Source organism: Lycorma delicatula, chromosome 10, assembly GCF_047948215.1.
Source record: "Lycorma delicatula isolate Av1 chromosome 10, ASM4794821v1, whole genome shotgun sequence".
In the NCBI taxonomy this organism is placed as follows: Eukaryota; Metazoa; Arthropoda; class Insecta; order Hemiptera; family Fulgoridae; genus Lycorma; species Lycorma delicatula.
This window is the reverse complement of record NC_134464.1, coordinates 110,917,239-110,943,769: the sequence shown is the minus strand read 5'-3', so window position 1 is coordinate 110,943,769 and position 26,531 is coordinate 110,917,239. Positions and strand designations below refer to the sequence as shown.

The window sequence follows — 26,531 nt, the reverse complement described above, 5'->3', positions numbered from 1 at the left end:
CCGGATGATTGCACAGACAGAATCAACACCCCTTATGAGCCCCCATAAATAAATGAATTTTGGGGTGGTTACTACGCCATCTGTATCCCCACTTCTTGGGGATAGTTAACATGATAGTTATCTATCTAGTTAACTATCTGTCTTGCCCTAGACCACTGGATTTTGTATATTAGTATATTATAATTTGTGATTGTAATATTGTCATGAAAAAAGATGCTTATATTTGAAGAGTTTTTTACAAACTATTCAGTGCAAATAATTGAGTCTTATATAAAATTACATGCTTATAATTTTGTATCAGTCTATGTATTCAATTATTTAGTGATTTATCATTAAAAACAAATTTATTGTATAATTCATAAAGCAAAAGGATATATTTGTACCATTATATTTTATTTATTGATGTACATATCTACAGTGGTTTACAGAAAGTTCTAAAACAGTCATATTTACATAACAGATTAGCTTAATTTAATAGGTTAGAATTACTTAAAGAAAAAGAAAACTAAAATCTGTCTGATTTACCATTTATGTCTTGTGAGCACATTATAACAATCGTTTATAAATTTTATGTAACTGTTTATAAATGGGTCTAAGTCGTTATTTATTTCATTAACAATGTACGCATGTGTTATAACATTAACAATATACAATGTGTCATAAAAATGTACACATAACGTTTACATAAAAAAAAATATTGATCCATTCTTGATCTGGGCACTTAAACAAATTAGTTCAAGACCTGGTATTAGGAACTTAACATTTTATAAATTATGGTCCACCAGAAGAAGACTTTCAAACAAATCAGCAAGGAATTTATGGAGAAATATTCCTTAAGCCACTGCATTGCAATAGCCCAAAGAACTGGGTGCACTAAATTTTTAAAGTACAGATACCTTAAAAACTTATTTTGAATAATATCACTTTAATGAATATATTCTGTTGATAAGGACTCCATATTATTACTCTGTACTCTAGTATATTCCTGAATAGCGCATTTTATAATTTTATTATGGCACCATGGAGAACATTTTTGTATTTTTCAACACAATCAAGATTTATATTGGCCTTAACTGTTACTTGATATATATGTTTCTTGTACATAAGCCAGAGATCAAACAGTACTCTGAGATCTTTTATTTATAAAACTACTTCAAATTATTTATTATTTATTATTCTATAACTGTATTGTTATGTTGGTGTTTGCGATTGAGAACTAATTCATATAAATTACATTTATTCATTTTTCTTTATTGTAAGCACAGCTCCAAAACCACAAAAATTATAGGTAACATTATCAAGTTGGGTTGTTGGTAAGTAGTAGTGTTAAGCAATTGATGCAGTCATAACTCAGCAACTGCATGAAAAGGAGGAAGATAAAATACAAATATAATGTATTTATTGGGAAAATACACAGTAATGTAACATGAAATTTAAAAAGCCACTGAAAGCAATATTATTTTCAAAAATCATTACAGCTGTGCAACATATTTCTTTTTTAATTAAAAGTGGAAATCCAGCCTACTGATGTACTTACTGCAGTTTTTTGAGTTTTTTTTCTGTAGACTCTCTGTTTAAATGCTAGTCCCATTTTCTCAACTATTATAATATTTTAAAAAATCTGACTAATTTTGGCAGCCATGTTTTTGATTTCACACCTATTTTGATATCACTTTCAAAATAACTGCCTTTTTTATGGCTTTCAAAGGAATAAAAATTGGGTTAGTTTAGAAAATAAATTAAAATTATTAGGAGCCAATTCAAGACTAAAAGTTAAATATTAAGTTAATTCTTAAGCCAAAAATTATCATAAAACAAATACAGACCATTTTAATAATAAGCTACACTGTTTGTTTTGTGTTATGTACTGAACTGGTTCATTGTTTTTCTATAGTTATATAGAGCCTATAATTTATTATTGTTTCACTTGGCATAAAGATTAATGATTAAAGGCTTTCAGGTTCCAGAAAACACCATTTCTTCCCACGTACTCTTAAGAGTTATCTTAAGTTTCTTTGGTGGGACTTCTTACTCCATTAATTAGCATTTACCAATCTATGACATAGCCATGTTTTATCACCTATAGCTGTTAGATTAAGAAATTAATTACAATTTCCCCTATAGAGATTGACATTTGTCAATTCTTCTTTCTTTTACTTTTTCTCATCTTTTTTATTCAGTTAAGAAACTCATCTAGCCCAGATTTTTTGGAATCCATTTGCTTACCTGTTCATTTTTTTATACCATGTATTTTTTTTCTATAAATTTCTTCAACGTTCTTACATTTAAAAACTGAGTTATAATTAAAAATTTTGTTGGATATTTTTCACATATTTTGAGAAAGAGTCAAATTGTAATAAAAACATAAAGGCTTTGGGTTTTTTTGCACTTATTTACTTGTGACAGGGAATAAATATGTTTCAGGCATTCTTTCTTAAAAGTGTTTTTCCAGACCTGGTTGACATGGAAGTTGAATTAACTTCTTTGGTTTCAGGTTCATCAATCTAGTAGCCATTGTACTGCATATTTTTGATGTGGTACAAATATAATCTCTACTCAAACTATTTTTTAGTATTTTTTTTGCGTGTGCTGGGTTATTGTTGTCATTTTGTTAAATAAATTGATCACCAAGGAGATTATTTAGGGCTGGCAGCATCTCTTCTAGCATTTGACAATACTAGGTACTACTGATGAACCCATGAATAATTCTCATCTCTGCAGGATCTTTAGACATAAAATAACAGATCTGTATCAAAATTACTTCTGCCCATGAGTCAGTTGGTGGAAGCTACATATGTGGACAAGAACTTACACTTTTGGAGTTGAATAAACCTTTTCTTTGGAAGTTGCTGCTAGGGTCATTCGATGTTAATTCAACCATACTATCTCGCCCACCATCTCAGATGTTGATGAAACTTAGCTTGTTTGTTCTACCTGCAGAGGTAAGTAACCACACCAAATTTCAACTCTGTATCTCATTTTGTTATCATGTTATGGCCATTCAAAGTTTTGAGGGTTTCACGTTTTGCTAGTCGGATGTTGCAAGACAAAAAGCATCTATAAATATGAAATATTTTGTCATTGTTTATTTTTCATCCAATCGTTGTGAAATTTTTAAGTTTTACTTTCTAAACTATGGGGATTCTAGAGAAAAATATAACATTCTTCTAAGTGTAACAATTTTAGCAGAAAAAATCTTATTTTGCAATTAAAGATTTTTAAAAACTAAAACATGGTTTAGTGTTAAACTCAATATCTCAAGAAGGGAAAGGGATAATCGCAAATTTTTTTCCTAAATAATCCTTATGAAATGGGCTATAATATAAATAAATAACATTTTTTTGGTTTTCATTCCTTGTATAGTTTTTTTAAACTATGTGTAAAAATTTTTAATCGTTGAGTGAAGCATTGCAGGGCTTCCCTTTATCCCCTTGGTTGTTGATTTGCGTCCCGCAGGAAATAATTTATTTTTTATTTTTGACAACTAGGAATTATATTTAAACATAATTTATAATATTAATTAACTATTAATCAATCAATTATTACATTATTTTAACAATTTTATAATAGAATAAAATTTACCATCGAAATTAAAAATAGTAAAAACTTTCTTGATGTTTTGATTGATGTAAAACTTTCTATATTTAAAAAAAAATTATTATACAAAATAAAAACTCATCATCAATAGCATATATAGAAGAATTAAAAGTGAATAGACGTCGACAAATTTAAAGTTGAAAATCCTATTTACATATTTATATAGAAAAATGTAGAGTCCCTGCAGTTATGAACTTGTCTGAAAACTTACCAGATTTAGTTCGGTTAGTATTTCACTTTATGTGAGTCCATTTTCAATATAAAGCACTTAAAAGATTATGGACATTACTTTTTGAATAGAATTCATATTCTGTTGAGAATTGATATTTTCTTACAGTCAAGGTTTGTGGAGGCTGCAAGGATGTGAGGAATTGGCACTGGCCAGGTATCATCTCGTATTTGCCAGTAAAATGACTGTTATGGTCCTGCAGGATGTAAAAACTTAACTGTAACATCACCTTCTTTACTCAATTCAGTTATTATTCCAAAGTACCAGAGATTGTCACACGTGTAAACAGTATAGGGAAAGGAATACAAGTCTTCTTTCACATTTGATGTCACTTCTTTTCTTAAGTTGTAAATGAGACTCTGCTTCTCATCACTGCTGATCCTTCTTGCTTCCAAAGTCCCAGGACAATCTTTTGGCTTAAAGTTATGGAAACTTCTTGTTCCTGGAAGTGTTTTTAGGTCTTGAAAGCATTCTTTAAGCTTTGAATGAATCAGATGTACAGAATCTTTGGAAACGAAAAGAAAGTTAACGTTTGTGATTTTTAATTTACAAAACTGAAAGAAGTCATCTCGAATTAATATTTGATTCTGATGCCTTTGGAGACTTTCCTTTCATGCTAGTCATTTTACAGTACCTCCAATACCATCATTTTGTTTCTCTGTGGCTTGTAGCAAAGATTGACCACTGGGCTTTTAATATAAAATAATTTTTATTTAAACTGAGGTTTACATAAAAACCTGTATTGTGCTGCACAACTGTCACTATAATAGTGAATTTCTGTAATCTTTGGAAAGTTTTCCTTGACAAATTGTGATAGCTTTTCTTGTATTTTGTACACCATACTAACGTTATGTACTTGACTAACGTCAAGTTATCTGATATGATGCATTGCAATGAAACTGTTTTCACCAAAACAACTTCTTTTAAGTCTATAATAACAGGATGTACTGTAGGAGAGTCCAAAGTCTAGTGGTACCCCTGAGCCTCATCCTGGATAGTAAAAGAGTAATTGTTGCTAAAATCCATTGAAATAACAGCAACATTTGAAGCAGAGAAATCTTTAAGGCTTTTAAAAAAAATTTGATTGGCTCTTTGCAATCTATGCATGTGGAACTAGTTTCTCTAGTTTGAGTAGTGAGTTCATCAATAAGTTCGTCAACTTTAGCAGTACATGTGAACATTTGTGTCCTGTCTGTTGAAATCCATTGTTTGTATACAGTTCTGCCCTCTTCATCAGTCATCAAACTTTGTAGAAAGTATGTTAATTTATCTTTAGGGGGGCAGTTGTCACAGTGTCTTGAGTATGCATTCACAATTAGCGTTTTCGCACAGCATCAGATTTATGAGCTCTTTATATCCCTCTTCAAGTTTCACTGCATGAATGAGTAGTATGACATTCTGGTGAATGGTGTAGACGCAGACAGAGTGGGTTCTGCTGGCACCTGCCAAAACACACCATTTGGGGTGAAGTGTGTAGAATTTTGAAACCCTACTTTATCATCAGGATACTCCCATTTAAAATTCGAGTATATTTTATTTAGATTGCTCAAAATTAACAGTTTCTTTTTATATTGTTTTTTCCCTAAACTTACAATGTCTTTCATACCGGTAAAACCCTTGACTGTTCATCACTTTGATAAAAATTTACAACCAGCGTTATGATCTCAGGCTTAGTTTTTTCACTCCTTTTGGTTCAGGTTTAGCGGGAAAACAGTTTTCTTTGTATAGACTTTGGGCCTGCTGAACAGAGTAATCAGAAACTTGAGTTGTATCTTTAATTTTTTTCTCTACCAGTTCAGAGATGCTGGGATTGTTAATAGCTGAACTTTCTTCTTGATGTCAGTTGAGGTAGTAGTTGTTTTTTTATGTTTTCTACTACCAAATCCATATCAGCAGCTTTTTGTTCCATTATTGTTTTTTCTAATTTGATTCCTTCTTGTGATACTACAACATCAAGAACAATTTCAATTTTCTTTTTCACATTTTGTTATAATTTTTTCAAGTTTCTGTTTACATACCGTATTTTAATCACTCATTAAGTGCATGTAACTTTAAAGGTGAGCACCCCACATCTGTTAGAGAAATATTTAAAGAATCAATAGCCTCTTCTGTTTATAACTCATTAACTTCAACATTATTGTCATCATTTAGCTGTAAATGATGTGAAGTCTTCTTCATCGCTACCATGATTAGCTGGAGTTGTAAATAACATTTTACGACTACAGGAACATAATTTTTCTTCTGGTTTCATTTTAAGCCCTTGCTTGACACATACCTTGCTCTGTTGTAAACTTAACACTCTTGAAGTTTTTTTAATAGGTTTCTTGTGCCTTTTGGTAAGGATCACAAGTTTTTTTGTAGGAATTAAGATTAAGATTACTAACTTCAGTTCTTAGCTTAAGTATATTGAGTTCTTCCTCAGACAATTCACTTGCATTTTCTATTGCTTTTTGGATGACATAACTTGTTTTGTGACATTATGTCTGTGTTGTTATCTCTACACTGCATATATCTTCCATTTCAGATTAAAGTTAAATAGCAAGTTCAGCTTTATTATATTTGGTAATTTAATCCAATTGTTCTATCAAATATACTTTGATTGTTATTGTGTATTTCTTTTAAAATGAGTAGCCTAGTTTAAAAATCAGCCACATCCAAAAATTTTCAATATTGACTTTTTAGTGTACATTTAAGTTAATCACATAATATATGCAATAAAAAAAGATTGTGTTTTTATACCAGCCATATCACAAGAAAACTGCTTGATGTGTTTCAAAGTCAGCCTTATCCTGAAATAATACAATACAAATATTTGAAAAAAATAATTATTACTTTCTAAATTTATTAGAAAGTGTGTACTAAAATATTTATTGTAAATGTTTGTTTTTTTTTGTGTTTTTTTTTTTTTTAAATAAAAGTTAATTATTTTGTTGTTGGAAATCAACTTTTTTGTTTAAAAACCAGCCAAGTCCCAAATTCTGTTTCAGAATAACATCTAAAAAAAAATTGAGTTTTCTGTTAAATGTAAATAGTTCGCAAAATAACATTTTTATTATTTAATTAGGAGTGACTTAATTATTCTATAGTGAATAAATCAAAATTTTAACTTTGAAAATGTTACTGCTACCAGTTTTTTTGCTGTCTGGAAAAATTTAGTGAAATGGATGTGACTGATTTTGAAACTAGGGTAGCCAAATACATTACTAAAAACAGTTCAATTACTTACAGTTTACTAGTATTGGTAGTTCATAAAAGTAAAGAAAAACACACAAAAACCACTATACACTCACACACAGAATTAATACATAAAATCCTAGGCAGTATACACCATGCTGTTTCCATAGGAAGTACAAGTAACAGACTGACTAAGCAAGCAAAAAATAGCTTGTCTGATTGTATGCCTGTCCAGATACATATGTCTCGTGTTTCTACTTGCACAGTTCCAGCAGCAAACAAACATGACTTCACTTTCGAAGCTAGACCTGTATCTATTTGCACAGCTTTCTTATTTATGAACTTAATTAAGGATTGTAATCAAATAATTACTTATTGCTCTAAAAGTAGTGAAGTGGCAGTTTAATAATTGACATAGATCCTACAATGGCTCAATGAGTAATTTTAAAAACTTCTACATGTAACTTAAAAAACTATACAAAGAAATGAAACCCCCCAAAAATTTATTTATTTATATTACAGCCCATCTCCTTAATCACAAAAAAATTTGTGATTATCCCTTACCCTTCTTGAGATATTGAGTTTAACACTGAACCATGTTTTCATTTTTAAAGATCTTAGAAATCCAAAAATAAGATTTTTCTGTCAAAATCGTTACACTTAGAATTTTATATTTTTCTCTAGAATCCCCGTAGTTTAGAGCAAAACTTGAAAATTTCATAATTGGATGAAAAATTAAGAAATGAAATAATTTTATATTTACAGATGCTTTTTGTTTTGCGACGTCCAATTAGTAAAATGTGAAAATCCTCAAAACTATGAATGGCCATAACATGATAACAAAGTGAGATTAGAGAGTTTAAACTTTGTGTGGTTATAGATAGAACACACAAGCTAAGTTTCATCAAAATATGAGATGGTGGGTGAGAAAACTTTTTTTTGTGGTTGAATTGACATGGAATGACCCATTATCAAGGTTCATCTAAAAAAGCATGTTTATGCGTTCATTAGCAACATTACCTGCAAGAAGTCTTTAAAAGAGGTTTTTATTCAATTGAGACAATAAAGGTTTTCAGTCAGTATTCTCTTCATACCTTTTACGTGAAGTCTCCAAAGAGACAGGCAAGAAAAACATTCCCATGTCAGGATCATGCATCACTTTCTGTGGCTAAAACTGACTCAAATGCAACTGCAAAGCTAGCTGCAAGAAATTAGCAAAATATTTAATTAATATTCACAATATCAGTGTGAATTTTAACACAGTTTCTTCTGAGCTACGTATAATGGATATGAGCTGTTGTAGAAGAAATTGTGTTAAAAATTAATAGTGAGATTGTGAATACTCATTCATTAATAGTGATGCGATCTCTTGAATGAAAAAGTAGTGTAACAATTCAATTATTGAAGTATCTCGAATTACTAACTGCATCATTCGAATGATGTTCTTGCTTGGAATACACTACTAATTACTAATGTAGGTGAATACTACTAATGTTATGAATGATTAGTAAATTTTACTATTACTTTTAATTTGTCACTCGCTCGAATTTGGAAGATGAACAGGCTAAATACTAACTATTAATAGGAATATGAATGATGAGAGAATCTGAACTACTATTCCTAATTTTCACCCAAGTGAATATTTTAACACACAATTACTAATTCCAGCAACAAGACATTTATTTTCTGATGTCATTTCTTGCTACTTTGTTCACTGTGCTATCACCACTCCTACTGTTAATTTGAAGAAAAAAAAATTTAATACGTACTCATCGTAAACTGTATGTTATCATTTCCAGGTCTTAGAAATTAACAGATCACCGCACTATTATCATTCCACTTTCACTTTTATTAATTACACAAAAGATATCACTTAAATAAAATGCCAGAATTATATATTATATATTATATTTTTTTTTTTTTTTAATTAAAAAGAAAAGAATTTAATGCAGCACTGCTAAATTCTTAACTACAAAAGTAATTATTAAGGTTTCTTTCAGAAAATATGATAATATCAAGACGATTATAAAATAAAAAATAAATGTTCTCCATCTGTTTCAAATGTCATTTATAATTTTTTTTTTTTTAAATTAGCTTACGATTATTCAATTTTATTAACAAAAACACATTAAATTACAGTTTTAATTTTTGTTTCTAAATTTAAAAGTTATTAAACTTAAAATTAGGTAAAACAAGTTATAAAAGATAAATCAGTATAATATTCCGCATTAAAATAGCCATTTAAAAAAAAATATTTTGTCCAAATTTTTTGGAGATGTCTATTCGTATGCAAATTGGTTAGCCTTAGAAAACACCTTTCTGAGGGAACTGATGTTGCAGGTATACAGAAATATTTTTAATTTATCTCGTATAATTCAGGTAATGAATTTTTATACAATTCCAAAAGATTTTTCAGTCTGTTTAGATGTGGTATTTCCAAATATTTTCATATTTGCAATATTCGGTTGTTCCAGGGGTCATTGTTGTTTCCACTTTACATAATTTTTCTTAAAATAAACTCCAAAGACCGCTGTTAGAATTTGTTATGTCTTAGGTTTTAAGATTTCCATTTAATGGCAGAGTATCAACGTCCCATTCACCTTTAATTAGTTAAATTTTATCCTCATCAGTTATCCATTTTTGGGCATGCTTTGCATTTTCTTCTACACCAAATGTGATTTTTTTAAATATCGGATGAACAAAAGTAGCTCTGGCTACTACTTTATTACCTTCCAAATGGCTAAGCCTGCTGCCAATAACTTCAAGTAAATTTTCTTTTAAATCAACTCCAGCGTTTGTTTGCTGAATTAAAAAATTTAATGTATGATACAACCCTCTTACTAAGGGAACAATTAATGGCATTTTGTCGGATATTTTTCTCCTGACAACTCGACAGTCATTTGCTGAGTAGGCTTTAAAACACTAATACAATTGGTGATGATTATCCATTCTAAGGCATCCAAATATTGAGGAGCATATGGAATTTTAGATATAGTAATGGACAGTGGATCTTTTACTTCCAATAGTGTTTCCAGCATTACTAAAACAGAATTCCACCTGGTAGAGACATCCTGGTTTAAGTTTTAATACAGGTTTCCCCATGGTAATTTGTTTATCCCTTAATTTACTAGTTGCCGTAACACTATGTTTAAAATGTGAAACAGGATAACTGCATTTTTTCAATAAATCTAAGAACACCTTGTTCTTTTTAATAGCATCTTGTACAGATATATTAAGGATGTGAGCCACACACACGGTAATGCAAATTTAAATGTTCATTAATCGCATTTTTTATATTACATCCATTGTTTGCAACTATTATCACTATTTTGTTGGTGATATTCCATTCTTCAAAAATTATTTTTAAAATAGATCCGATTGCCATTCCTGTATGAGCAACTTATATTTCGCAAGTCACGAGTACAATTGAATGCAGTTTGTTACTTTGTATAAAATGACTAGTCACTGTAACAAATGATTTATTGTTATCGGCCGACCAAATATCAGTAGTTACTGAAATATGTTTTATTGAATTTAACATATTTTTAATTTTTTCTGATATTTCAGAGTAAATTTACGGTAGCATTGTACATGATAAATGTTTTCTACTAGGTGGCATAATCAGTGGTTGCAATTTCCGTGTATATTCTAAAAAACCAGGGTTTTTAATGAACAATAAAGGTTGGAAATCAATAGCTATCATTTTAATGATAAATCTATCAGTCGTAGTTTTTTCCGCTATAGATAATTCTTTGTCATAACATCCAAATAAATGTAGTTGTTTTTTACGCAGAGCATATTTACTTTATTAAATGAAATTTTACTACCTGAAGTTTTGGCTGATGATCAGGAACAGGATCTGCTATTACTGGTACTGTGCATTGGTGAGGTTGATTAATTGACAAAGTAGAAGTTTCAGAAGTATTTTCTCGTTATTATTATTATTACCTAATTCTTCATTTAACTGTAAAGGATGTTTCTGTTTTAAGTACTCTTTTAGGTTTGTAGCATTACTGAAAAAAATTTTACTAGAAACACTTTTTTGTCTTCATTTTTAGTTAAAAATGTTCAAACAATTGATGATTTCCCCTCTGGTTCATTTTTCTATTCTTTAAATACAACTACATATGAAAGTTTCTAAATGGTTAAATTATAAACTAAAAATAATGAAACTCATTAAAACCAAAATTTAACGAAATAGTCTTTAAATGAGTAAATTCTATTAAGTAATAACTCCTATAATATTAAAATAAACGAAAAATTCTGTAGACTGAATCCAAAAACTAAAGAAACAAAACTCAAAAATGCTATTTAACACTGACTGAAACGGTAACAAACACCATATGAATTAACGCAAGATTTATAAACAAAAAACAAAGATATCAAAATATTAGCGACTGAATGAGAATGAGATAATAATTCAAATAAAACCACTGCATTTGCAAAAAATAATTTTTAGGGAGGGATAAATTGCAACCAGTAGACTTATGAAATGATCCGTTAGTAACAGCTATTAAAGTGTATTAGTCAAACTAATAATATTATTCAATGTTTGTACTTGTGAAAAAAATATTAGTAATATTCATGTTTCGAATGAATCGTTCGATTATTTATATCATTCTATTACTAATATCTCTATTATTAAAATCATTCGATTTTGCCCATAACTACTCATTAAGTTAGATGTTACTTTCTTATAGCTTGGGTTTGGGTTAGCTTTGGCCAAAGAAAGCACTGTATCGTCCTGCCAAGAGATGTCTTCCTTTTTTCTTACCTCTTTCGTGGGTATCATCAGTTGACTTGATTTTCTTAAATCATTTTATATAGTGTTTGGTTTAAAATTTTTAGATATTTCAAAGCTTCTGCATTTGCTCATTATGATATGCTACTTTTAAGTATTCCCATAATTTGCCACATAATATCAGCACTGACACTTAAATACTTTGTGTTTTAATTTAAACATAGCCTTTAAACAGATGAAAAAAATAATAGCCAGCTGTTGAAAGAAGGCAGGTGATACTGTGTGGATTAGCACAGATCTCATCGCAGAAACAGTACTGAGTTGTGCAGATGGAGCATACTCTGTACTAAGTTGGCTCTCAGATGTGATTTAAAATTTTTTATGTGCGATTTTCTTTCCCATTATTTGCCTACTATCTCTAATGTCTGCACTTTACAATTATGTAGACAAAACATTGTAACTTAATGTTAACATTAAGATTGTTAAGAGATTCCCTTTATTTACGTCTAACCACTCGAAAGTTCTGAATGTTTTCCCTTACAAGAATATTAGGTATTATGACAAAAAGTTATTAATGCTTAATGCCAGAACAGTAACAGATAATATGTAGAAACTTGATTTTCACTGAAAAAAAACTTAATTTTCTTATAGCACTATTGTATGGATACTTAATGTTGTTTATGACTATTGAAAAACATAGGGAACGAATTAACTGCTTTTCATAGCTGTTAAAATCTTTCTATAAGTATAGTATAATGTTCTACATAACAGAAATTGTCTAAAGTTACATCATAGTTTTATAACCATTATTGAGAATGTCAGCTTTTTAATTTTGCTAATAATAATCATATCCATGAAAAAGCATTTTGTATAATAAATCTCTGCAAGAGATTTAGTAAACTAAATACTATTGTGTTTTATGCAAATGCATATTCAGATATTATGTATCACTGTATATTATGTATCACTTGATAGTATACTGTTTGAATTATTATTGAAACCCCATTTAGAATGGGACATTTTATTTATAGAAACAGTTGAAAATCATATGACAATAAGTAGATACTACGAAAAGTCTTAATTTTTTCTTGTCAATGTAAACGTCATGATGTGGGTGCTATTTTTTATTGACCACTTTATGTAAATTAATATAAGGGTAGGCTGACAAGTTTCCGGCTTGATTAAGAAAACTGTTTTTGTTTTGGTTTTTTTTTTAATTTTTCAATACTTCACTAGTATTTGTGTAGTACAAGGGGGACTTGTATTGTCTTTTGTTGCGCAGAAAGTAAAAAAATCTCATTTGAACCCATCACCTCTGTCTCTGTCATGTGTGAAAAGTCAAAACAATATTGTTTGCATTGTTTTTTGGGTCCTTAATGAAAATAATTGGGAGTCATCTAAGGGGATCTTAGATAATTCAAATGAGCTGTCAGTTTATTAGAAAAGAGCCCTTGGCAGTTAATGGAAAAACCAGAAATGTGAGAAAATGTGTAATGTCTTCCACTATTATATTATAGTTGATTGTTCATTCCTAACTTTTATTGAGCACAGATGGCAATAGCTGTTTGCCTTTACATATTATTTGTCCTTTTCTTTATTGAACTGTTTCATCCATTTCTTAACTATTTCATTGTTTTTTTTACTTTGTCATTTTTTGCTGTAAAAAACAGATAAATTATTACTTTCTTCTTACAGCTCAGTTGTTTTGAATGCATGGTACAATACATACAATCAATGTAGTGTTCTCATGGTTATGTTAATGGCATCCTAATAGAAGAGGAGAATCATTGTATATATTCCAAAAACGATTTAGTGTCAAAGCAAAAATATTTTCAATTAGTACTTGTCAGTTTATACCTGGCATTTTATTTTACTAATTTTTTTTTTTCATAATATAAGATGTAAATAAAAACTCAGAATAGAAATGGGAATTATTTCCCATTTATTAAAATTTATTTCATTATTAATTTATTTCATTTATATTTATAAATGAAAAAATTTATTTCATTTGTATTCATTAGCAGTTAAGGTTTTCTTTATATTCTAAATTCAGTTCATCGTAAAAAAAACCCTTCACTTTTATTAAAAGATGAAGGGGGAAAATATGGGCTATATTATCCAGTGTCTTGATTTTATTCTCTTGCATTGAATGTATGGAACTAGCTTGCAGTATAAATAAACAGTGTATTAGATGAAATAAAAATTAATCAATTTTAAAGATTTTCTAATGTAATTTGAAATTAAATTCATCAAGTAACAGTATAGTAAACAAAATCATAAGTAAAATCAAATTACTGTAATATAGTTTTATATTTTATAAACATATTTACAATATTTGTTTTATCAGTTTCTATAATTAGTCATATGCTATTTGATTTATTGTTTGTTTTGTCATTTTACTATATCATTATTTACTGTTTATTTTTATTTGAATAACTTTGATTTTCAATTCGTGTTTTCTCATTTTACAGCAATTAATTCTGTTGCTTTTTTTGCTTATTAATATAATTGTTTAGACTAATTACTTATATTTAATTTCTTTAAAGTTGTAAATTGATATCCTTTACTCATGGGTGTGAATACACACACACACACATATATATATATATATCTTACAAAGAAGGTATTTTTTATATGGTGGATAACAGTAAATTTGGTTATCAACTTGTACACAGATAAATTTTGTTTATTCTCATTGCTTTATTCTTTAAAACTTGCTGAAATAGCAAGAAACTAATTATGTTAATTTGAAGAAAAACACACAATTTTTTTGTCTATGCAATTTTCAAGATCTGAACTCTGACAAAAATATTCTCATAAAATTTTAAATTGATTCACTGATGATTTTTGCAATTATGAGCCTTTTAAAACTATATAGATTTCCAATTATCATATCCAAAGTATTTTTTTTAAATTTTAGTAAATTAGTTTTATAATAAAATGTTTGTCATTTTGTTTTATTTGTCCAACTACAATGAACAATAGTTTTAGTTAATAAAATCAAAATATTAGAAAATTTCTGAATATTTTCTGGAAGATTTTTTGTGTGAGATATCATCAAGTACACTCCTTAGGCCATAAACTACAACTTACTGTTAAAAACAGTGACAATCTTCTGAAACCTGTTTGGAAAAATAAACATTTTTGCTATATGAGGCACATATAACAAGCCTTATTCATTAATATTAATAATCATAATTATTTCTGTTGCACTTAAAACTATTAAATCTTATTATTTTTATTGTAAATGGTTGGTTTTATATTTACTGTAATAAGTCTATGATTTGTTTGATATAGTAATGTTCATTAATTATTTTTCTTATAATGTTCTCATACATTAAATGGAAGTATTTTTTCAGCTTTTTTAATTTTACATGATTTCTTGTAGTAACAATGCTTATCTAATCAATAAGGCTTAAATACAATTTTAGAAATATTATCTTCCATAAGGTAAGTGCTTATATTGAGCCTGCAGAATTTATTTTGAGGAATTCTGTTTTAACTGTTGGATCCAGTTAATTTATATTTAATATATAAATTAACAAATCTATTTGCAAGTAAAGGAAAAGTATTCTATAAACTTCAAAAGGTAACTTAGAATCTAAATTTACTTTGTTATAAGGTATTTTATTTTAGGTTTTGTAACAAAATAATTTAAAATAAATTAAAGTAGGTATAATAAAATCATATTGTTATCCCCTATCTAATTATAATAGTTGTATAAATATGTATTATATAGTTATAATAGTTGTATATATTGTATTGCAATCTGGCAGATTGTAAACTTTTATAATGAAAGGATATAGCCCTGGAAAAACGTAAAAGTTGTGTAAAATATCTTTAAGAACAATTTAATAATATTTATCATGGTAAGATAAAATTTACTAGTGTGAATAGTATGGCCACTTCTGTCAAAAGAGAACTGTAAATATTTGAGTGAAAGTAAATCTAATTGCCTAAAAACAGGGAAAGATGTTCTCCTAGGAGGGGAATGTCACTTTAATGTTTATTTTCTGAGATTGTCAAAGAATGAATTGCAGAAAGATGAGTTCACTCAAAAAAAAAAAATAAATAAATAAAACAATATTCAAATTACATAAAATTTAGCAACTGTGAAAAACAACATTCTCAAGATATCCTCTGAAAAAATCCTTTTAATTAAATAAAATTTCCTGATTGTCTTAATTGTATGGTTTTTAATATAATTCACACAAATTAAAAGACAAATACAGCAATAAACGTAGATATTGTATTGAATAACCTTGCTCTATGTATGTATATATAGATTATTGTCTCTAGCATTAAATAATGCATTACTAAAAGAAGGTTTTTTATGTAATTTGAAAATTTATATTTAATAAAAAATAAATATAAATTTAGTTATGTTCTTATAGTTAGTTCTTAGAATTAAAAATCCACCAGCTGAGTTTCCTCAAGATTCTTTTAATGAGTTGTATGCCTGTAGAATCATCATTAGCACTAGAAAAAAGTCCATGCTGTAACATCAGAATATTTTGTAATCCCCCCCCCCCCGGGCTTTATAGATATTTATGTGCGTCTAAAACTGATCCCAGATAGGTACATTGCCATGTGACATTAAATAGATCATTTTACTGTTCAATCCAAAATAATTTCTCATACTCTGTAAACGTGCAGAAGATAATTACCAATCATGTTCAAGCAGAGCCTCTCATCCCAGAGTTTAATGAAATTCTGAGAAACTTTCTAAGATGCTAAGATTCGCAGTATCAAATGCTTTAATGAGATCAGCAAATAAAACTGCAGTTTGAATCACCCTTATCAACAGATCATATTCTATCTATCCCAGAGTTTATATAAATGTATCATTCAAAAGTTATGTGATAAAATTGAATATATTTTGCATTACTCATATTTTTGAAATTAGCAAAAAGGAGTTTTGTTTATTTCAAATATATAACTGCAAATAAAGGTGCCTCATAAAGAAACAGAAAAATTTCAGAACATGCTTTACCAATGAAAATAATGAATATTTTGTTAAAATTACAATACAGCATTTTCCTGCCATGTTTCAATCTGTTTTCTTTTTAATAAAAATTGAATTTCTTTAAACTCTTCTTCATGTTAAGTTGATGTTAGTTTCATAGATTTCTCAGAATTAAATTCTCCACTAAATTTTGTTACAAGGTAATTGGTTATTGTTTGCGAAACCAAACCAATTTTTGTTTTACAAAATTCCTTTTGGATAATGCCTTTGATGTCGAAAAAACAATCATCATGGACTTCACATTGCTGCGATCTTGGCGTGCTTTTTTTGGCCGCGGTGAACTTGGCGACTTCCACTGCGACGACTGCTGCTTAGTTTCAGGGCCATACCCATGCACCCATGTCTCATCACTGGTGATGTTGAAGATGAAGTTAGGGTCATCTCTTGCTGAATTTTTCGATTCACTACAGACAGCTACACGATTTTGTTTCTGGTTACTGTTCAACAGTCTCTGTATGATTTTGCAACAGTGCATCTCATGTTCAAATTGCCCGACAAGATGCGTTGCACGGACCCATATGACATTTGTACGATTGCACAAACATTATGGATTGTTTGTCTACGATCTGTAACAATAGCCTCTCGCACTTTCACAATGTTTTCCGGTGTTGCGCTTGTTGATGATCTTCCTGAACGCTCATCGTCATCGACTGTCGTCGTCCATCTTTGAATTGTTTGTACCACAAAAAAGTTTTACTTTTATTCTTAGCATTGTCACCAAATGCTTCCACAAGCATGCGATGGGTTTCTGCACCAGTTTTTTAGGCATGAAGCAAAATTTGATGCAGGTTCTTTGCTCTTTAAAATCTGCCATTTAGAACTTCGCTGAAGCAGTAAAACACAACATTACACAACCGCACGAAAGTCAACAATGCAGCCTCTCACCGTCACAACTGTTGGAACACTGATTCACAAAGAGTACTGTTAGCCACATCTAGCGGCAGCAGGTCGTACCAGCAATGGTTCGCACATGAAATTCAAATTTCCTAAACTTTTGGGTAGCACCTTGTGTGTGTGTGTATATATATATATATATATATATATATACACACACACACACACACACATACACACGGGGTGATATCTAACTATGGAAACAGGTTTGTACTGTATATCTGAGATGTGTATTTGCAGGCAGAAAAAATGGGGTTCTACATAGTTAAAAAAACTACATTTTGCTGGGTTTTAAATTTTAGTTGCCATATTGAATTAAACTTAATTTTTTTTAAATAGGAAGGTGGATATACGAACATTATTTTGATTTAAAATTTTATAACAAAAACAATCGTGAAACCTGTTCTTTCTGTTAATGCTTTCATTATAGAATTATAAGCATTCAGAGTTGCAATGACAGAAAAATCATTAACATTAAAACAAGGTAAAATGCGCTACATGATCAATTTTATTGCATTTTACATTCATATTGCATACAAAAACAAACTTTAAACGATACTATAATATTAATATTAATAAACAATAACTAATAACTAATAATTAACAACCCACCACAAATTAAATGGTTATGTCGACTGATATTATTTTCTAAATAAAGATTAACTTCCATTGTTAATATCAGTTGAAATTGTTACTTATCATGAAACAAATCAGCTGGAAAATTTATTTAAAAAATGGGTTATAAATTTAGTTGAGTAAATCAGCTGTTAATTTACAACAATGCAGTTTGTATTATGTTGAACAATGCAACTTATTAACTCCTCATTTCATCTTTTTATTTCAACATACTTGTAATGGTAAAATTTGATAGTGTTAGTAAAAATTAAGTTGTAGGCCTAATGGTTCAAATTTGTTTTTTTTTTTTTTTGGTGAAAATTTTAATATTAGTTTCCTTGTTCATTTATTTAGTTTTACTAAGTATTAAATCTTCAAATAACAACCTTCTTTAAGTGAAACTAACTTTGTTGATGATGTATGGGTACAGTGACAGAGTTCAGCCTCTACAAGAGGTTGTGATTTATTTAATAATAGATTTCCAAGTAGAGAACCATTAAGTAAATTGATTGGGATGAAGACAGTACAGTATTTGAAGAAATCGTTACTGTAAAGAATCATCCGAAAACCGAATTTGCAGACCAAATAACCAGGAACTAGTTAATTTGTGTTTGCCAAGAAATGGACATCTGATTTTATGTTTATCACATAACAAATGGTAATCATGTTCAATGCATAAAATAAAACTTTGATCTTTTCCCTATTTAGTGATGTATCATTTGTGTCTCTGTCTATTGTCGTTCAATAGAAATAAATATTTAAAATATTTGCTCTGTCTTTTTGAATAACCCAATATATCTTGGTTACAAAATTATGAAAGCTTTTTTTTCTTAGCCAGAGAGTAGTTATTTTTTAATATAAAACTTCATGACTTAATGAAAATAATGATGATAGAAACCTAGCCAATGATTAGTCACAAACTATTTGAGTTTAAAGTACTTGAGAATATGATTGTGAAATTGAATGGAGGAGGATATAAGTAAAATGGGTAGACAGAATAAAAAATGAGAAGATGTTGATGATAATGAGAAAGTTTGGAAACATGATTAAAAATAAAAAGTAATATAAATCTATATGTTGCTAAATATTATATTGCTTATTAAGGTGATTTATATAAATTTAATATATTGTGGTCTTCTGTAAAGTATAATTTGTAAAAGAGCATAGTTATCAGTGGAAGAAGAAAAACTAGATGAGGAAAAGATTATAAAAATAATTACTCAAATACTGAATAAATAAATTTACTACATAAAATCATATTTATATTGCAGTAAAATACAATGATGAGGGCTACTTGGAAAGTAACTTCCAATTTGTTATTAGTAAAACACCACTTTTATAAAAAACAATTTGTTGTATACATCTTTTTGCTCCTTTTCTACATAATTGCTGTCTTAGTTAGGACACTTATCATATCTGTAAACAAGTTTTCTAATACTCTCATCATTAAATTCTGCTACCTATGAATTAAGCCAGGTAATAACACTGTTTACACCTCCTCGTCATTTTCAAAATGCTGCATCACTATAATTTTCCATTTTCAGGAAAAGGTGATAATCACTGGGAGCCAAATTAAGGCTAAATGGAGGATGGTTAAACAACTCCCATTTGAAACTATCGATTTGGACATTGAGTGTATAATACAGTATATGAACGAGCATTGTCATGAAGAAAAACAATATCTGAACTTAGCATGTTGTGTTGTTTGTATTGTATGGCCCTTATCAATTTCTGCATCATCATGCACTAAGTTTTAGCATTATTTCACATCAGATCTATGTGGAAATTAACTTTTCCGATCCTTGGTATTGTGAGGCGTTGAAAAACTGAGTTTTATGAAGAGAGTATTCAAAAACTTGTTTACAGATATGACAAATACCTTAATTTAGATGGCAATTATGTAGAAAAGTAGGTATAAGATGTTCGATTTTTTATTAATTAGTGTTCTTTTAATAACAAATTGAAGTTACTTTCCGAATAGCCGACATACATATTTATATTTAATATTTCTTGAAATTATTTTTAATTTCTTTTTTCTGATTTGTGAGGTAAAATTATAATATATTAAAAAGATTATCTTTTTAAATTTATCTAACATTATAACCACTGTATCGGAGTAATTATTATTAACAATAAAAATTATATCACCAAATACAATTCAGAAAGATTAAGAACACTTACCTTTGTCTGTAGCACTTTCAGATCTTATGGCATCATCAGCAGACTTTATAGTTATACTAATTACACATAATATGGAATTAAAATATTACTATAAAATATTTAAAATATTAATGTATAAAATAAAATAAATTATTAAAATCAGGAGTATACATTCCTATACTACAGGAGTATATAATATACTACAGTATATAGGAATATATTGTAGTCAACATTTAAAATATCCTTTGTAGTCCAGGTGGTATCTGTTTTAAAATTGCCATATTTGGACTTTTTCTGTATGATCACTAATTTTTGCTTTAATGCCTCTGGAATATCATCAGAAATGATTATTTTGTTATGCACCAGTTGAAAAAGATGTAATTAAATTTTTATTAAATAAAATGTAAAAAAAAAGCAGAAATATCCATTTCTTCCTCTATTTCCCTAGATATTTTGATAAATGTTCATTTTAGAGAAAAGGTGGAGAGAGAGAGAGAAAAGTTTTGTTAGTAAAATTTTACACACAATATCATTGGTTGCAAATTGAAAAATACATTATTATTAATGCAAAAATAGTAATAACTGTCAAAAAAAAGAGATTATTGTGAATTTTTTTTCGATTGCTGATGTTATACATAGGACCTTCAGATTTTGCCTCAAAGGACGAACTTTTTGATATGATAACGCAACATGCCAAATTTCAACAAAATTGGTCAGACAGTTATTGCACAATAATATTGCAATTCAGATTTTTTTTAAATGTGATTTTTCCATATTGTGTAGAGCAGCCTGAAATAAAGTCTGGATACTTGGAAAATTTAGTCACATATAAAAGAGCACGCTACTTTTCAAATACATTTTCAAAAATTTAAATTATTAATTACGAGAGCCTAGGGAATTTTTCAGACGTACTTGCAATTTTTTTTGCTTTTAATCTAATTAAATATCTTTATAAATTTTTATCCAAATTAATTTTAAAAAGCGAAGCTTAAGTACTCAGAAAGATGTTTCTTAAAAAAAAGAAAAGATTTCTATTTTTTAATTATCTTCTGATATATAACCGATCAAAGTTGACCACCATTGTGCAACCTTTGAAATAAATTACACAGATCAACAAAAAAATAATAATTTGGAACTGAGATAAAAGTAGGTGAATTAGAATGTATTTTTTATGATGAATCTTAAAATGAAATCAGTTTTTCTTTATCACCTTCAGATTTTTAGTTATGACCCTTTAAAATATTAAGAAACTTCTTAAATAATAGAATACAAAAATAATAATAATAATTACATTTAAAATTCCTAACTTTATTTTGCAGACATTTACGCTTATCTTAATTTCATTTTTCTTTTTTTCCTTTTGTGTTCAGTGAAGTCTTCTCTTTTTATAGCCGTAGTCATCACTCATATATTCATCCCATCTGCCTTAATAACATTGTTCCAACTGCAATGAATATTAGGTTTTTGTTATATAAATTAAATTTATTATTAATAATTTTAAAGTCAGTATTTATTTTTTCATTGAATATTATTAATATGTCATCCACTTACCTCACCCAAAGTAGAATCTTATGTGTATGTTTAATTCCAAATATTATATATATATATTTTTTAAAATTTTGTTTGTATATTTCTGTCATAATAACAGATAGTGTTGATGACCCTATATAGTCCAGTTTGAATGTAGTATTTATTCTTTAGTATTAGTATTTATATTAATGTTAGTAAACTCTGCCATTGTATATACTACTACATACCACATGTAATGTAAAATCATGCTACATCGGTAACTTGTCTATTGATTAATATATATTACGTAAAAATGTTTTTATTTTATTTCAACTAATTTCTTATTTTTTACACACAATTTTTTAAGTATTTTAAAAATATTAGGTTGTTGTAGTTTTATAATAAATAATATTTATTTAAATACTATCAATATTTCATTGCCAATCAATAAATTTTTACAAAATGTTTCTGTAAGTTTTAAATGTACCGCTAAATACCCATTTTTGTGAAGAAATATGCTTTGCTTTCTAATGGTACATTTATTCACATCTCAATTCCATTGTTATATATCTGCTTTTACCAATCCATTTTTTTTATATGTTCATTTTACAATATGAAGAACATTTAATTTGAAATAAATTTATTTTAAAATTTAATAATCCAAAATAAAGAAAATGAAAAAGATTAAATTTAAGATGAGTTAAATTAAAAATAAGTTAGAGAATTTATATTCTTTAATGTGTATTCAGCAGCCTGTTTTGCCTTATTAACTAGTAAAATTTTCCTTATTATTTTTTCTCTATCATATAAATTAAAGTGTGAGATGCTAACATATCTATGAAAGAAGCTAAATGGAGGATAACACCTCTTGGAATATGATTTAATGAAAGAAGGAAATATTAATCCCTTTCTTCTAGTTTATAATAATTTAAAAACTGTTGCATATTGTAAGAAATTAGTAACAATACTTTTGAGTCATTAATCCCTATTTTAAAGCCGCCTCTTGTCTTATTTTTACCCAAATTGTTGTTTTTTAAAGTATTTGTTAGAAGGGTGGGAAGATAAGAACTGCAGTGATGAATTAAATCTATTCCTAAAAAGTTGTATTACGAATTATTGGAAAAGATTAGGAGAGAAAATGAAAACAACTTATGTGAGCCATTAAATTGAAGTTAAATGATTTTGGGTTAAACTGTTCTTGAGGTGGAAGCTAAGTACACAAACTACCTAACAGACAGAATTTGGTATTTTTTAAATTGTTCTTAAGACGATTGAGAAATATTCCTTACAGATGTTGAATGAAATGATCTTTTCTGATGAGAGAGTTACTATTAAGGTTCGTACTATATTGTAGTCGGAAAAGTAAAATCTTATAAATCGCATTTTTAGGTTACCGCAGTTTCGTTACTTTGCCTATTGCGTATTAAGAATTAGGTTGACCACATCTTATGATTATCTCTTAGCAAGCATGCTGTAATTAAATACTTGATGTGAAAATTAATGAAGGCCGTTTTAAGCAGTGAATCGTATATATATAAATATAAAACATAAAATCGTAATCCAATATAAAACAATTTTTAATTTGATAAAAAAAGCCTTTTCGTTTTCGGCGATTTGAGTGCCAACGTTCATTGTAACTTAATGTTCCGTCAGAATATATATGGAAGTAATATTCATTGAAGCAATTCTTCGGATACTGCCGAAATGCGTTAAAAACAGAATTATACATTTTATTTAAAAATAATAAAATGGGAAATGGATGAATACAAAATTGTGAATTATTTTAAAAAGCATCTTCCAAATTAGTGCGCATGCGTTTCCATAGGGAATTTTGTTTACAAACAGGGAATATTTGTTTCATATTTATCGTGTAGTATGGAAAAAGCCGGGAGTTGTTAACATGAAGGAAACGTTAGTCGTTGTTATTCGCCTTGGTGTAATTTTTTATGTGCGCGCACGGTCGAATTACGCGAAAATTTTTTTTTTTTCTATTTTAATTATTTTTAAATCTGTTTGTTGGTACTTGCGTTGAGCGATGCTACCCGTTCCGCCGCCTTACCGGTACTTTACTGTCTATCCAGAAACTCGGGTGCCTATGTTTATGTTATTTTCTTACGATAATCAGCCGTCATATATACCTGCTGATAATTTTATTATGTATCCCTTTCCACAACGCCCTCCTCCAAGTTATTACATGCCACACCGGCTGGCACCTATTCATGAACGCAGTATGTATTCGAATCCTATATTGTGGTTTTTATCTACATGCATATATTTTGTTTATTTTTTAGTATAGGCTACCTTGCCACTTATGTGTTATGAATCTACGGTTTATCTTTGATTTAGGTTGTGATTAATGTATTAGTTGTTTAAGTTGAGCGTAATTTACACTGTTATGGTAAATAAGTTTTTAAGGGTTTTTGGCGTAATTTATACATAATTACGTGTTTGCCCTATAATTTATAGGTCTCAAAAAGAAAGTAACGAACAGACAGCTGTGAAATTATTGTAGCAATTAGTAAAGAATTTTTATCACCTCTCTTTCGGTGCCGGTAGCCGTGTGATAAGCAAGATAGTTTTTGTGTAGTAAAATGTGTTCTTTATTTAAATTAGGATTTTTACGTTTTAAAAAAAATTATTACTAAATCATAACTGATTTGTATTATTGGCAATGTGTAATAACGTTTTACATTTCCATTTGATTAAATTGTCGTTTGACAAGTTAGTGTGATAATTTTTTTTCTCGTTTGTGCTTGTTTTGCATCACCTGCAGTTGTAAATTTTTTTTAATTTGTGATAAGTGTGATGCGAGAAAAGTAAAGTTAGTGTATTTGCAATTAATACGATAATATTTTTAATTGCGGGTAGTAAAAAAGGAGTGTCTTTTTGTTGAATTACACTTTTGTTAAATCTATACCATTTTCTGGACAAAAAACAGAAGACATGCTATTATTATGAATATAGCTTATCATTACATGCTTCTTTAATAATTCTTTATACATAAATGTATTGGACGCATTCTTTAAGGAGGAACAAACAAAATAAATGTTCTCAAAGGGTGTTGTAAGGTGCATGAATCTATTTTATCCTATTTATAGAGGTACTCTCAAAATCATACCTGACCTTCTGTACTTAGTACTGATCTTTTGGATTTGGAGACACCATGTCATACAGAAGCCTGCTTAAATTTTATGATTTTTCACAATTATTGCCATCTACTGAAGCCTAACTGTCTATTCTCCAGTCATCATTTGATAGACCTTTCTTGTGCATTACTTTTAACTGTTATTCACATTTTCTAGACAAGAAATATCTGCTGTTAAGCAGTTGTCTAAATATGAATATTGATGAATTTAGATATTGTCATATCTAAATTCCCTTCCAGGTTTTCAAAAATTACATGCATAAATCTTATCATTTTTTATCAAGCATTTATGAGTAATTAGAAATCTTATAATCATAAAATTTCTGTTTTCATTGGGGTTACAATTGAATTAGGCCAATCCTGTTATAAGTTGAACTATTCTGTATTTTTTTCTTTTGCAGATGACCAGTTTTTATCATATTTGCATCAACTAAGGTCAATCTAATTTATTTATTTATATTGTACAATATAATATCAGGAGAGTTGTAAATCTGCATAGTTAAAAGGCTGGATAGTTGCATAATTGAGGTGTAACCAGCATATACTAAAATATTGTTTAAAAACATAAACGTATTTAAAGCTGGAAAGTGTTGGTGGGAATTTATGTATATAAGAAATATCTCCTTTTTTTATATATTGTGTTTTCAACATTCAGATTATTTTTTTTTTATTAAGGTAGGTAGGTATAATTGTGAAGCAAGATCTTATATTTTCTGCATAAGAGGTTGTTTCTCTATTCTTTTTGTGACCACGCACTTGATTTTCCGATGTAGTAATAAAATTCTTTGCCAGTAGAATTATTTCTGTCTGATTGGCATTGAATGTTTGATACTCAGTAAATCCTCTTGTTATCTATTTAAATTTGTTAATGGGTTCAGCTGTACTGTTGTTATTGCTAGATAATTGCGATAAACTTCATCCTCAAGTTTACCATCCACCACATGGTACCGTAGTAAAATTTTGTGCCAATCTAGCCAACCAAAAGAAATTCTGTGCCTACACACAGAATTCTTTGTAATTACAATCTAGTTTAGTAGATCAATTTTTCCCTTTTTTTTTACAATAGACCCTGACAATGCAGTGTTCTTTTCTTGTTAATAAAGATATATGACTACATTTACCAATTCCATAATTGAACTTCATTATTATTCTGTATCATGAATGACCACTCCCAGATTTTACAGAGAGTTTTCATAGTTATTTCTCCTTCATCAAAAGTTGACATTCCAAAATTTAAATAAACTGGTTACTTGACTGTACTTGAAACATTCAGTAAAAAATGTAATATAATTTTCTACTGAAGAAGGGAATTTCTTGGAGGTTTTATCCAGCATTGATAATCATTTATGTTGATTATAAAGTTTTTTCAAGCTAACTCTTAAGACATACAACACTGAATATATCTAACCTAAGGTGAATATGGAACTTGACAGCAACTTGT

The 26,531-nt window shown here is 28.6% G+C and overlaps 1 protein-coding gene across 6 annotated transcripts in view; it reads left to right on the top strand.

The window, feature by feature from the left end:
* Positions 1-26,531, top strand: part of LOC142331045 (uncharacterized) — a 102,745-nt gene that overhangs the window by 21,736 nt on the left and 54,478 nt on the right. The gene's annotated exons all lie outside the window — the stretch shown is intronic.